Here is a 14,166-nt window from a genome sequence, read left to right as displayed (position 1 = left end):
TGCTAGAGCAGGGGAGCACAGGCTGGATGGCTTGGCTAAGGCTGCTGGGGAGGCTGGAGCCAGGCAGCCCAGACTCCCTGACCTCCCTGGGGTGGGGGCAGGGAGACCTGGGCCCACTCCCCTCTCCTCACTTCCCCACTCCCCTCACCAGCCAACTGGCCATGATTTCCAAAGAGACAGAAGTAAGACAAAGGGAAGTCGGGCTGGGAGAGGAATTCTTTCCAGATGTGAGCATTTGCGGTTTGGCAGCTCTGGGCCTGAGCTCCAGCTCCAGCCCCAGCACCCCAACCATGGCAGAGGGAGGTGGGTAGGGGGTCTAAGCAGGGTGCTGAATAGCTGAGGCCGAGGTCTCAGCCTCTAGCAGCGCTGTTACCCCAGGGAGCAGCAGGCGTGGAGGGTGCTTAGGGAAGATGCTAGGGAAGGGGACTCGGGGAGGTGGAGGGGTGGGAGATGAGACAGTGGAGGGGCCTGGGGGAGGGGACTAACCGAGGAGGATGGAGATGCCTAGAGGCAAGGAGCAGGGGCTAGGACCCTGGAACCAGGCAATGGGGAGGAGCTGCAGCCCTCATCAGCCACTCAGTCACAAACAACTGGCTTTAATTTCCCGCTGGGATCAATAAGGAGGAGGAATTTCCCAGTGCCTCTGGCCTTTTAATTATGACCAAATCTACAGATCTGCCCAGGGTGACCCTTTGCAGGAGCTTTGGTCATAACCCTCTTGGGCCCCCCCCAGGAATTTGGAGACTCAGTGAGGGGAGGGTGTAAAGTTGATGAGAAAAGCTGGGGGAGGGGGGCAGAGGTGGGATAGGTAGGGGTGGAGTGAGGAGGAAACAAGCTCCAGAGACTTAGGAGAGCAACATTCTAGGACTTTGTTCCACGGTGGTGTGGCTAAAAGGAAGGTGGCTGGTCTTACACCTGAAGGAATAGAGATGGGCAGGAGAGGGCTCCTGGATGGTGAAGAGCGTGAGTGGGTGTAGATGTGTGTATAACTGAGGGGTCTAGGACTTGGGGAGAGGAGAACCCCCTCCCCTCTCTGTTACTTCTTGAGGCTAGCAGGGAGAAGGAGTGACCATCCAGCCCAGCCACTGGAGAGGGAAGGGTTGACTGGGGATGGGAAGTGTGGGAGAGTGATTAAGCCCCCACCCTCACCCCTAACTGGGACCATGGAGATTCTCTGGCCAAATTCAGCATTTGGAGAAGAACCTCACCCTGGGCAGTGTTATTGCATCTGCTGGGTCAGAGAGTTTGTTGGCTGGAACGCATGTAGAAATTAAACCCAGGTGGGGCTAGACACCTGGATCTCTGCTACTCCTCGTAGGGGCAGCAATGAATTCAGGACTTCTACAGAATGCAGGGAAGTCTGAGAGTAGAATAGGGGCTGGGAGCAGCTGGGGCAAGACAGTTCTGTCTCCTGGCCACCCCGAGCCTCAGGATTCCACTTAGCACAGAGCACAGACTCAGGCAGGTTGCCCCCCAGTCTGGCCTGATCCTTGGTACAGAGGAGAGTGCTGCTTTCTTTTCTCTCTGGGTTCAGGGACCCAGCCCTTTTCAAGTCTGAGAAGGCCAGGCTCTGATTTGCCCCAAATGAAATTGTCCTCACAGCAGGATAAATAGGAGTTAGGCCTGAAAAAACTTCCCAGCAAACTGAAGTGCAAGCAGGGAGAAGGGTCAGAAATCTAGAAAGGAGGCAACCCATTTCCCAGAAACATTTGGATGCGGGAGAGAGATCGCGAAAACTAGGGATGATTAGGGTAGAGAATCCTGAGTGACCTGGGTAAAGGGGCAGCTGGACCCAAAGGCAGGGGATGACAGTAACCTCCAGGGATAGCCCTGAGGCCTGGCAAAGAGAGGCAGATGTGGCCCAGTAGGGTCAGGACCACACACTGGGAGGAGGGGGCTGACCAGGATTACAGTCAGATAAGGAGAGGGTCTGCGCAGCATCCAGGTGGCCAGGCGGTGCCTCTGACTGTGACAAGAGGCATTATAGGCAGACCAGGGAGGATCTGCACAGCCCCAAGGCGGTGCCTCTGTTGTTCTTGGCTCTGCCACCTCATTCCCAGCTCCAGCTGCCAACGCTTTCCTCAGGGCTGGGCCGGGCTGCTGAGCCGCGGGAAGGGAGAGGGAGGAGGTGGGGATGCACTGGTTGAGGACTTGTCCAGACTGGGGTTTCAGTTCCCTGGATGGAGAAGTCAGTCTACGCCATGACTTGACCTGCAGTTCAACTCCTCTTGGCTTTTAAGATCCAGTTTCTAGGGCTGGACCCCTCCACCACTCCCACCCTTCACCCTGCACTGGCCTCTTAACCCCTGGCAGCCCAGGGCAGGAGGCCAAAGGTGTAGCCATGGCAAGTTTGGCAAGCTGAACACATGGGTTCACGTGGCACCTAGGAGAAGTGGCCAGCCTTAGACAAAGTGCACAACCAGCATGCAGCTTCCAACCCTGCCACTGTGGTCCAGGGCACTAGACCTGGGGAACACAGGCCACGTCTCAGATGCCTCCTCTCCCACCCTCTGAGGATGGGAAGTAGAAGATCCAGGGTCTGGGCACCTTCACCTTCCCCCAACCCCCTGGCACTGAGATGATCTGGAGTTTCTGGAGGAAGAAGGAAAAGGTTGGGTGGGGAGTGTGCTGCAGGCAGGGTGGTCACTGGGCCAGATAACTAGATTCTGGGATTGAAGAGGAAAGAGGCAAGAGGAGAGGAGAAAGGCAAGGTCCCGGAGAATAGGAGAGTGAGAGGGGTGCAGGTCTGGGTTTTGAGGTTCTAGGTGGGGACAGAAAGAGGATTTTGGACTCACTGTCCCTAGGAGGCAGGATAGGAGGGGCTAATGGCTCAGCTTCAGGAAGGTGGTCAGCCAGCTTGCGCAGAGCTCCTCTCCAAGGCTCCTTGGGGCTCCCGTTTCCCTCCTCTCAAGTCCCCAAATGCAGCTCTTGTCTCCAGACAGTGGGACCCAGCAGTCTATCCCCCAGCCTGCTTCCTAGGGACCTGTGGAAACCAGCTCTCCTAGGGGTTCCAGGGAGGAGGCTGGGGTCCCAGAAGTTGAGAAATAAGGACTAGCTTCCCCAACCCCTGGGCCCTTCCTGCTGCAGACCAGACCCAAGACTGACGGCTGGCTGGGCAGGCCCTTTCCTTGGAGCCAGTGAGTCAGACTCCTGGGAGATAGTCAGAGGTGTTGGGGGATTTGAGTAGAATAAAGGAGGGCGCCAGGAGCCCAGATTCATGGTTCTCGCCCCCACCCTCCCATCTTGAACTGGCAGGGAATTAAGAAGGGATACAAGAGATCAGAGTCTGGCCTCTTAGCCAGGCTAGGGCCTTGTCCTTCCAATGACCCCCCACCCCCACCCCTCCTTATAGCAGGGCTGAGAGATGGGCGGGCGGGGGAGGCCCCAGACTGACCTAGTCCTAATGGTTTTCTCTGGGCAACATGAACAAAATGGGAAAAAGATGTGTGAGGTGGGAAGCTCTGATTTCCTTTCCCCTGCAGGCGCTAGCTCTGGAAAATGTTAGCTGTCAAAGAGAGACTGAACAGTCTCCCACCTCCCCCCTGCCCAGTACTCCTACCCCATCCCATCCGCCAGGGCCCCCCAGCCTGCCTGGATTCCCAAAGGGCACTGAGCTAAGGCCTGTGAATTTCAGGGTTAGCCAGGCTGAGAACGCAAACCCGCCTCAGGAAGCCCCCAACCTCTCCCTGCCTGTGATTCCTCTAACAGCCTGGAGCTAGGCATCCAAGTGGGTGCTTTGGAACTTAAGGATCCACAGGGACACCTCCCTGGGGGACCAAAGAAGCCAGCAGCTCCCGAATTTCACAGCTGCCAAACTCCTGCCGCAGTCTCAGCCCCCTAAATCCCAGAGCTCAGGGACTGTCAGTGCCAGGTTTCCAGGTTTCCAGATGATCTGGGTATTTGTTTGTTTGTTTGTTTGAGATAGTCTCACTCTGTTGCCCAGGCTGGAATGCAGTGGCACAATCGTAGCTCACTGCAGCCTCAAACTCCTGGGCTCAAGTGATCCTCCCACCTTAGCCTCCTGAGTAGTTGGGACTACAGGCATGCACCACCATGTCCAGCTAACTTAAAAATTTTGGTTTTTTGTAGAGATGGGGTCTCGCTATGTTGCCCAGGCTGGTCTCAAACTCCTGGCCTCAAGCAATCCTCCCACCTCGGCCTCTCAAACCGTTGAGATTACAGGCAGACATGAGCCACTGCACCTGGCCTGATCTGGCTATTTGGTGGATCAGTCTTCCCACTGAGCCCACAGTAACTATCCTAGAGAGGGAGCCTGCCAGATCCAGGACACTCACTGGGTGCACCTTTCTTGTTGCTTGAGGGCACTTATGGTCTCTGTGGGTCAAATCTCCTCATAAGTTATCTGACCTTCAGGTGCTGGTCTCCCAGGAGTCCCAGGGAATTGATTCCAAAGCTGGGAAGAGGCAGTCCCTGCGGTAGAGTGGAGAGAGAGAGAGAGCGCATGCATGTGCACATATGGCTGAGGAAGCCACCAGAATACTCTGCCCTTACCCCAGTCCTGGCCCCTTCGTTCTCACCTGAACTCCAACCTCCTACAATTCAGGAAACCTCCCCAAGAACTACCCATTCTGCCAGCCCAGCTGGGAGAGCCAGCCACAGCCTTGGGTCTAGCAGTGCAGGCTGGATTGTCTGCCTCTGCCTCCCTATCGGCCCTGGTGTGGGTTCCCTCTCCCTCCCCAGCTCCCAGGGCAGGGACAGTCAGTTGCCTTCTTCCTCCTTCTGTTATGGTTTGGATCCCTTTCATGAAATCTTTCCAAAGAAGCGACCAAGCAAGATTCCACAGGGTGCAAGGGAGTAAAGGACCTGACTTTTAAGGAAGCTGCCTCTGGCCTCGGGGAACCAGATGATTGATGATTTACATTTCTGGTGCTGCTATGAGCTCTGGCAGGCAGGGTCAGGGTCACAGGCGTGGGCCTGGGAAATGAGTGGCACTTACTCTGGGCCCAGCACTGTGCAAGAGTTTCCATATGGTGTCCTGGGTGTGTCTGATTCCAAAGCTTTGCTTTTAAACACTTCAGAATGGAATTTGGTTGAGCCTGGAAGAGGATTAAGGTGTGCTTGTCTTTCCATGCCAAATTCACCTTCTCTCTCCACACTTCCCCACCTCTCCAAATCCTATGCATTGTATGTACCCTTTGAAAGAAAGCATAGAGGCTGGGCGCAGTGGCTCACCCTGTAATCCCAGCACTTTGGGAGGCCGAAGGGGGTGGATCATCTGAGGTTGGGAGTTCGAGACCAGCCTGACCAACATGGAGAAACCCTGTCTCTACTAAAAAATACAAAATTAACTAGGCATGGTGGCACATGCCTGTGATCCCAGCTACTCGGGAGGTGGAGGCAAGAGAGTCGCTTGAACCCAGGAGGTGGAGGTTGCAGTGAGCCGAGATGGTGCCACTGCACTCCAGCCTAGGTGACAGAGTAAGACTCTGTCTCAAAATAAATAAATAAGTACCTAAAATAAAATAAAATAAAAATAAAACGGAGAGGCTGGCCAGGTGCGGTGACTCACGCCTGTAATCCCAGCACTTTGGGAGGCAGAGGCGGGTGAATCACTAGGTCAGGAGTTCAAGACCCAGCTGGCCAACATGGTGAAACCCTGTCTCTACTAAAAATACAAAAATTAGCTGAACGTGGTGATGCGTGCCTGTAATCCCAGCTACTTAGGAGGCTGAGGCAGGAGAATCGCTTGAACCTGGGAGGCGGAGGTTGCAGTGAGCCGAGATTGTGCCATTGCACTCCAGCCTGGGCAATAAGAGTGAAACTCTGTCTCAAACAAAAAGCAAACAAACAAACAAACAAACAAACAAAAGGCCATTGTGCGGTAGCTCCCGCCTGTAATCCCAGCACTTTGGGAGGCTGGGGCAGGCAGATCACCTGAGGTCAGGAGTTTGAGACCAGCCTGGCCAACATGGTGAAACCTTGTCTTTACTAAAAGTGCAAAAATTAGCTGGGCATGGTAGCGGATGCATGTAATCCCAGCTATTTGGAAGGCTGAGGCAGGAGAATCACTTGAACCTGGGAGGCTGAGGTTGCAGTGAGCCGAGATCACGCCATTGCACTCCAGCCTGGGCGACAGAGCGAGACTCTGTATCAAAAATAAATAAATAAATAAAAAGGAGAGTAACACAGCCCTGGCTGAGGCAATTATCTCTGGCTAGGAGAGCTCAGAACTCCTCAGTCTTCTCAATTCTTCCTATGCCTTGGTTGTCCTCTTAGAAATCCCCTCCCTCCAATTTTTTTTTTTTTTTTTTTGAGATGGAGTCTTACTCTGTCACCCAGGCTGGAGTGCAGTGGTGTGATCTCGGCTCACTGCAACCTCCGCCTCCTGTGGTCAAGTGAATCTCCCGCCTCAACTTCCCGAGTAGCTGAGATCACAGGAGTGCACCACCATGCCCAGCTAATTTTTGTATTTTTAATAGAGACAGGGTTTTGCCGTGTTGGCCAGGCTGGTCTTGAACTCCCAACCTCAGGCGATCCACTCGCCTCGGCCTTCCAAAGTTCTGGGATTACAGGCAGGAGCCATCAGGCCCAGCCACCTCCCCCAAATTCATTTTTTTTTTTTTTTCTGAGATGGAGTCTCACTCTTGTCACCCAGACTGGAGTGCAATGGCATGATCTTGGCTCACTGCAACCTCCGCCTCCCAGGTACAAGTGATTCTCCTGCCTCAGCCTCCCGAGTAGCTGGGATTACAGGCGCACGCCACCACACCTGGCTAATTTTTGTATTTTTAGTAGAGACGGGGTTTCACCATGTTGGTCAGGCTGGTCTCGAACTCCTGACCTCGTGATCTGCCTGCCTTGGCCTCCCAAAGTGCTGGGATTACAGGCGTAAGCCACCATGCCCGGCCTCCCCCAAATTCTTTAAGGCTCATGCCATGTGCTCATTGCGTCTTCTCCTTTGCTGCATCTGCGCAGCTCAGGTCACTGCATGTCTAGCTCAACTCCCAATCTTTCTCTGCTTCTAATCTTGTAGCCACCAATGCACCTTCAATGCCTACTCAACATGGATGCCAACTACTTTGTCTCCATCCTGTTTGACACTGGACTCTGGACCCATACCCTGTCCTTCCATTGTAGCCTACACAGCCCAACCATGTAAACTCTCCCTTTCTACATTTGGGCTGCCAAGTGATGCTTTTTTTAAAAAGAGAAAAAATCACAACCAGCTTGCAGTGCCCCTGCAAATTCAGTTTCCGACAAATCAGGAACTCAACATTGTTCGGCAGCCCTTCCTTAAGTTCTTGGTCAGCTCACTCTCCTGTTCTTCTTGAAGCCCTCTCCAAGCTGTCTTTATTCTTTTCAAGTTCATGACCCATTGGCTTTCCCCTCACTCACCAGACCACTCTGCCTCCAACTGAATGAGGTCAAGGTCACTAGGTGACAATCACTTTATTCCACCACCACCCAGAAACATATTTATCTGCCCTTACCCTTTCCTCTTTCCTTTCTTTCCCAGAAGATAAGGTGTCCTTACTGCTGGCCAAGGCTAAGCTTGGGATCCCTCCTGTCTGCACTTTCAGGATCTGCTGTAGCATTCATTCACCTGCCCTTTGCCCAGCCACATTATGATCCACTGGCTCCATCCCTTAGTATCTTCAGGCCTCTGCTCCTATAGCGACCCTCACCTGCTCCCTCCAGAACCAAGAAAGAGCAGTCCACACCCACTTCTCTCCTTCCCCACTTCCAGTTTATCCTCCAACCCACTGCAATTGAGCTTTTTGTTACCTTCTCAACTCCCACCCCAGACATTGTGCAGAGGAAGGGCTACAACAGACCCCTTTGTTTGTTCTTACCTTACCTTATTGACTTCTCCATGGAGTCTGATCTCCTTCCTGGAAAGTCTCCTTCTTGGTTGTCCTCTTACCTGTCTGGTAGCTCTCTCTTAGGCCTCTCTACCTCCAGACGCTTGTAAGTCCAGGTGTTCCCCAAAACTCTGATTTTGACCTTCTGCCCTTCTTCTTCTTCTTTTTTTTTTTTTTTTGAGATGGATGGAGTCTCAATCTGTCACCCAGGCTGGAGTTCCGTGGTGCCATCTCGGCTGACTGCAACCTCTGCCCCCCAGGTTCAAGTGATCCTTCTGCCTCAGCCTCCTGAATAGCTGGGATTACAGGTGTGCACCACCATGCCCAGCTTATTTGTGTTTTTAGTGGAGACAGAGCTTCACCATGTTAACCAGGCTGGTCTTGAACTCTTGACTTCAAGTGCTCTGCCCGCCTCAACCTCCCAAAGTGCTGGGATTATAGGTGTAAGCTACTGCACCGGGCCAACCTTCTGGTCTTCTTTATATACCTTTCCTGGGAGGCTTCATCCCAATCCAAGTCTTCCATCCCCCTGCTACCCTGTTGTCTTTGAGCGTTAGTTTCTAGCCCCAGATCTCTTTGCTGTGCTAAGCTCCAGTCTAGTTATCCAGCTGCTGACTGGATATCTTCAGACAGCTCAAAGTCAACCCAATAGAATACCCAACACATCTTCTTCAAAACCTGCAGTTCTCTCCAGCATATTCTCTATGTTGGTGAATGGCACCACTACTGTCTACTCAACCTCATTCAGAAATATCAAGTCAACCTTTTTTTTTTTTTTTTTGAGATGGAGTTGTGCTCTTGTTGCCCAGGCTGGAGTGCAATGATGTGATCTCGACTCACTGCATCCTCCGCCTCCCAGATTCAAGCGATTATCCCGCCTCAGCCTCCTGGGTAGTTGAGGTTACAGGCATGCACCATCACGCCTGGCTAATTTTGTATTTTTAGTAGAGATGGGGTTTCTAGGTTGGGCGCGGTGGCTCACACCTGTAATCCCAGCACTTTGGGAGGCCGAGGAGGGTGGATCACGAGGTCAGGAGATCAAGACCATCCTGGCTAATACGGTGAAACTCCGTCTCTACTAAAAATACAAAAAATTAGCCAGGTGTGGTGGTGGGTGCCTGTAGTCTTAGCTACTCGGGAGGCTGAGGCAGGACAATGGCGTGAACCCGGGAGGCGGAGCTTGCAGTGAGCCGAGATCGTGCCACTGCACTCTAGGCTGGGTGACAGAGCGAGACTCCGTCTCAAAAAAAAAAAAAAAAAAAAGAGATGGGGTTTCTCCATGTTGGTCAGGCTAGTCTCGAACTCCTGATCTCAGGTGATCCAGCCGCCTTGGTCTCCCAAACTGCTGGGAGACCGTGAGCCACCGTGCTCGGCTCAAGTCAACCTTTTATCTCTTGCCTTGATCTCTATCTTATTGATTCTACCTCCTCAGTGATGCTCAGATGCATCCTCCCGCTTTATTGATCGAGGCCTCCATCATTGCTTATACAAATTATCCCAACAGAATTCATCTCCCAGGCCTTCTTCAATCCAGCTTCCATTTGGTTGCCAGCATCATCTTCCAAAAAAAACCACAGATCTGGTCAGATCACTGCCCTGCTTTAAATCCTTCAGTTACTTGGGATGGCACTTGCCACAGTGCACTGAAAATAGTTTACTGGTTTCTCTTCTTCAGGTTGCTGTAAGCAACTCAGGGGCAAAGACAATGCCCATTTCCCTAGCGCCTAGCACAATACCTAACACACAGCAGGTGCTTAATAAATATTTCAGTGGAAAGATTCCAAGTCTCACCAGATGCCACTTGCATGTGTTAACAGAAGAGCAGGGCAGTGGTTAAGAGCAGAGACTTCAGATTGGCAGACTTGGGAAGTCTGAGTGCCAGCATCGCCAGCCTCCTGCTATTTGGCCTGGGAAAGATTTCTTATCTTTTGTCAACCTGTTTCCTCAATTGTTAAATTACAATACCACCTACTTTACAGAGACTGAGATAACGCATCTTTTTATTTATTTTATTTATTTTTTTTTGAGACAGTCTTGCTCTGTCGCCCAGGCTGGAGTGCAGTGGCATGATCTTGGCTCACTGCAGCCTCCGCCTCTGGGTTCAAGTGATTCTCGTGTTTCAGCCTCTCAAGTAGCTGCGATTACAGGCGTGCACCACCACGCCTGGCTAATTTTTTTGTATTTTTAGTAGAGATGGGTTTCTCCATGTTGGTCAGGCTGGTCTTGAACTCCTGGCCTCAACCATCCACCTGTCTTGGCCTCTCAAAGTGCTGGGATTACACGTGTGAGCCACTGCACTGGGCTGAGGTATTGCATCTAAAGGGGTTAGCACAGTGGCTGGCACAGAGAAGCACTCAATAAATGGTTGCCATAGCAACCATCAGTTAAATATCAAGGTTAGAAAAAAAATCCCAGGATTTTGGCACTAGAACCATTAAGATCAAGTGACTTACTCATGTCACAAATTTAGTAAGTGGCAAAATCAAGTTTGGAACCCATTATCAATGCAAAGTAACTTCTTTAAGCTGTCAGCTCTTTGGTGAAAGTGCTTTGTGACCTACATTACACCCAGACTGTGGATTCAGGATATTCATAGGGGTACCTGGCATATCACATTCTTATGTATTTGTCTCTCTAAACTTGAACTTGGACTAATGTGCCTTGGGGCAAGTTCATAATTACAGTACTGTTGATGTTTCCTATTGTCCACTGTAATTATCTATTAAAGTAGTAATCAAATGATTCCTCCTTGGAGCCTTCCCTAGATAACTTTTTTTTTGTTGTTGAGACGGAGTCTTGCTCTGTTGCCCAGGCTGGAGTGCAGTGGCATGATCTCGGCTCACTGCAACCTCCGCCTCCTGGATTCAGGCGATTCTCATGCCTCAGCCTCCTGAGTAGCTGGGATTACAGGCAGGCGCCACCATGCCTGGCTAATTTTTGTATTTTTAGTAGAGACGGGGTTTTACCATGCTGGCCAGGCTGGTTTCGAACACCTGACCTCGTGATCCGCTGGCCTCAGCCTCCCAAAGTGCTAGGATTACAGGTGTGAGCCATGGTGCCTGGCCTTTTTTTTTTTTTTTTTGAGATGGAGTCTCGCTCTGTTGCCCAGGCTGGAGCTTAGTGGCTCAATCTTGGCTCACTGCAACCTCCGCCTCCTGGGTTCAAGTGATTCTCCTGCCTCAGCCTCCTGAGTAGCTGGGACTACAGGCGTGTGCCACCATGCCCAGCTAATTTTTGTATTTCTAGTAAAGATGGTGTTTCACTACGTTGGCCAGGCTGGTCTCGAACTGCTGACCTCATGATCCACCCACCTCGGCCTCCCAAAGTGCTGGGATTACAGGCATGAGCCACCGTGCCTGGCCAAGCACTGGTTCTTAAGGGCAGAGAGGTGAGTAGTGCTAAAGCCTAAAATCTCAAAATACATGCTCCCTTCCCCGTTTGAGAACTACTTTGTTAAATGAAGTTTTAGACTCTCACAAGTATATTCAGCAGGATATGTTCTTACACTCTTGTCTTTTCCTAGTCTCACTTGTAGCAGAGGGTCTTTTAGTATTAGAAAACTTCATTATGCCATGAAAAGAATATTACCAGCAAAAGCTTACATGTTGTCATGCATTTGCTCCACTCTGAAAGACCTCAGATTTTTTTTTTTTTTTGAGATGGAGTCTCGCTCTGTCGCCCAGGCTGGAGTGGAGTGGAGTTCAGTGGCACAATCTTGGCTGACTGCAACCTCTGCCTCCCGGGTTCAAGCTATCCTCCTGCCTCAGCATCCTGAGTAGCTGGGAATATAGGCATGTGCCCCATGTGCCGGGGATTTTTTTGTATTTTTGTATTTTTAGTAGAGATGGGGTTTCATGTTGCCCAGGCTGGTCTCGAACTCCTGACCTCAAGTGATCTGTCTGTCTTGGTCTCTGTGTTGGGATTATGGGCGTGAGCCATCACATCCAACAAGACCTTAGATTTAAGCCAAAACAGGACTTGCTGACTGGGGTTCAGGCAGCAATCTACAACAGGGTTTGTCCACTATCAACTGAATGAAGTCAGGACAGGGACAGAACAGGAAGGGGATTGAAGTACAGGGGATTCCCAGGCACCCTTGCTAGGTAAGCTGGGCTCTGACAAGGAAGTGTGATGAGGGTAAACAGTTAAGGAGTTGCCTGCAAGGTCTTCTGGTCTCCCAGGTTTTTTCTTGGTAAGCAAAAGTAAGAATGAGCTCTTTTCTCTCTCTTTTTTTTTTGAAACGGAGTCTCGCTCTGTCACCCAGGCTGGAGTGCAGCGGCGCGATCTCGGCTCACTGCAAGCTCCGCCTCCCGGGTTCACGCCATTCTCCTGCCTCAGCCTCCTGAGTAGCTGGGAATACAGGCGCCCACCACGACGCCTGGCTAATTTTTTGTATTTTTTTAGTAGAGATGGGGTTTCACCGTGTTAGCCAGGATGGTCTCAATCTCCTGACCTCATGATCCGCCCACCTTGGCCTCCCAAAGTGCTGGGATTACAGGCGTGAGCCACCGTGCCCGGCAGAATGAACTCTTTTCAACATTGGACTGAGATAAAGTACTTTTGTTTTGAGGCTATAGCAGTCGTGCCTGGTTCACCCATTCTCTGCCTCACCTCCGATAGATGGGATTACAGGCCTGCCACCACCCCGGAATTTTTGTATTTTATAGAGACAGGATGGTCTCGATCTCCTGACCTCGTAATCCGCCCGCCTCGGCCTCCCAAAGTGCTGGGATTACAGGCGTGAGCCACTGCGCCCGGCCTTCAGTTGTGCCTTTTTAGACACGGGGTGTGGGGGTAGGGGGATCATAAAAGCCAGTTGCTACTTTACCAAGACACATACAAAGCCAGGGTTTTTTTTTTTTGGTAGTGATGGGGTTTCACTATGTTGCCCAGGCTGGTCTCAAACTCCTGGGCTCAAGCAATCCTCCTGCCTCGGCCTCCCCAAAGCGCTGGGATTACAGATGTGAGCCACTGCACCCGCCTGACATAGTTTTGTTTCAGCCAAGAAGTACCCTAATGAGAACATTGTCGTTATCTTCATTTACTGATTACAATGTAGTTAAGAATCGCTTGCTTGTGTGTATTCCTACCAGTTTCTGTTGCGGCCTCCTTGCACTATTCTCACTTCTTGCTGTGCAAGGATACCTGGCGCCCCTTTGTGAAGTCATGGACATTAAATATGTTGGGCCCCACAGGAACCAATTTGCTCAGAGCACAATGGCTGCCTATGCAACAGACCCCACAGTGCAGGCCTCAACAAGACCATGTCTGGGTCTGGTCTGGCTGCACAAAATTCACTTCTATAGGCAGCTGTGACTGTGACTCTGGCCCCTGGAACCAGACCAGCCACTCAAGAATGCAAAAGTCCTGGTGTAGACATGGAGTCTGCATTCTCTCAACAAAGTACAGATAATGATCCTGGACACAAGGTCAGACTGGTGACTCTTTCCCAAGATGGGGTGTGTACCACCAAAAGCTGGCAGCAGGACCAGGCTGTCGTCACCAAGCACCCTTTCTCCCCTGCTCTGCCCCTCCTTCATGCCCATTCTCTCTACCTCACTCTCCTGGTTACATAACCTGTGTGTGTCGGGGGGAGATGCATGGCTTGGGGTGTCGTTTTAGGTGTGCTCATTAACTTTTTAAAAAATTGAGATGGGGTCTATTTTGCCTGGGCTGGATTTAAATTCCTGGGCTCAAGGAATCCTCATGCCTCAGCCTCCCAGGTAGCTGGGATTACAGGCGTGAGCTGCCATGCCCAGCTCTGATGTGTGGTAGGGATGAGGACAAGGAACCCTATGTGTCACATGGGTTACGCACAACGGCTTGGTCAGTTCTATGACTTCCAGGAAGGGCCCCAGTTAGTATCATCCAGTGACCCTGGAAATCCCCTAAGAAAAGTACAGCCCCACAATACTTTGTGATAGAGCTATTTAACATAAAGAAGAAACCATACATAATTGCTTTTCCATTATAAAAATTTATCAAGGGAATAATTTGAGTTTTTAGAGGCTTGGTTTAGCAAGGTAAAAAAGACAACCAAATTATTAAAACACTTTATAAATTATTTTAAAACCTACCAATTGGGGCCTAAATGAAATAAACCCCCTATTACCTTAGGAAAGAGACAGCTTTCCTAAATCACAAAAGTTGATTTCCAAGCTACACTCTTACTTCTAATGCCTTGGAACCTTAAGGAGAACTAAAGCTCACCAGCGATGGCTGCTCTGGAAGTCAAGGTGGGAAGAACAGGCAATATCCTGACACAGGCTAGATATAGACTCTGAGCCAAAAGCAGAGTCTGTGACATGGAAAGGGACCACACAATTTTTTTTTTTTTTTTTTT

The sequence above is a fragment of the Hylobates moloch genome, unplaced genomic scaffold, assembly GCF_009828535.3.
Source record: "Hylobates moloch isolate HMO894 unplaced genomic scaffold, HMol_V3 SCAFFOLD_5, whole genome shotgun sequence".
NCBI lineage: Eukaryota > Metazoa > Chordata > Mammalia > Primates > Hylobatidae > Hylobates > Hylobates moloch.
Note: the sequence above shows the minus strand (reverse complement) of the source record.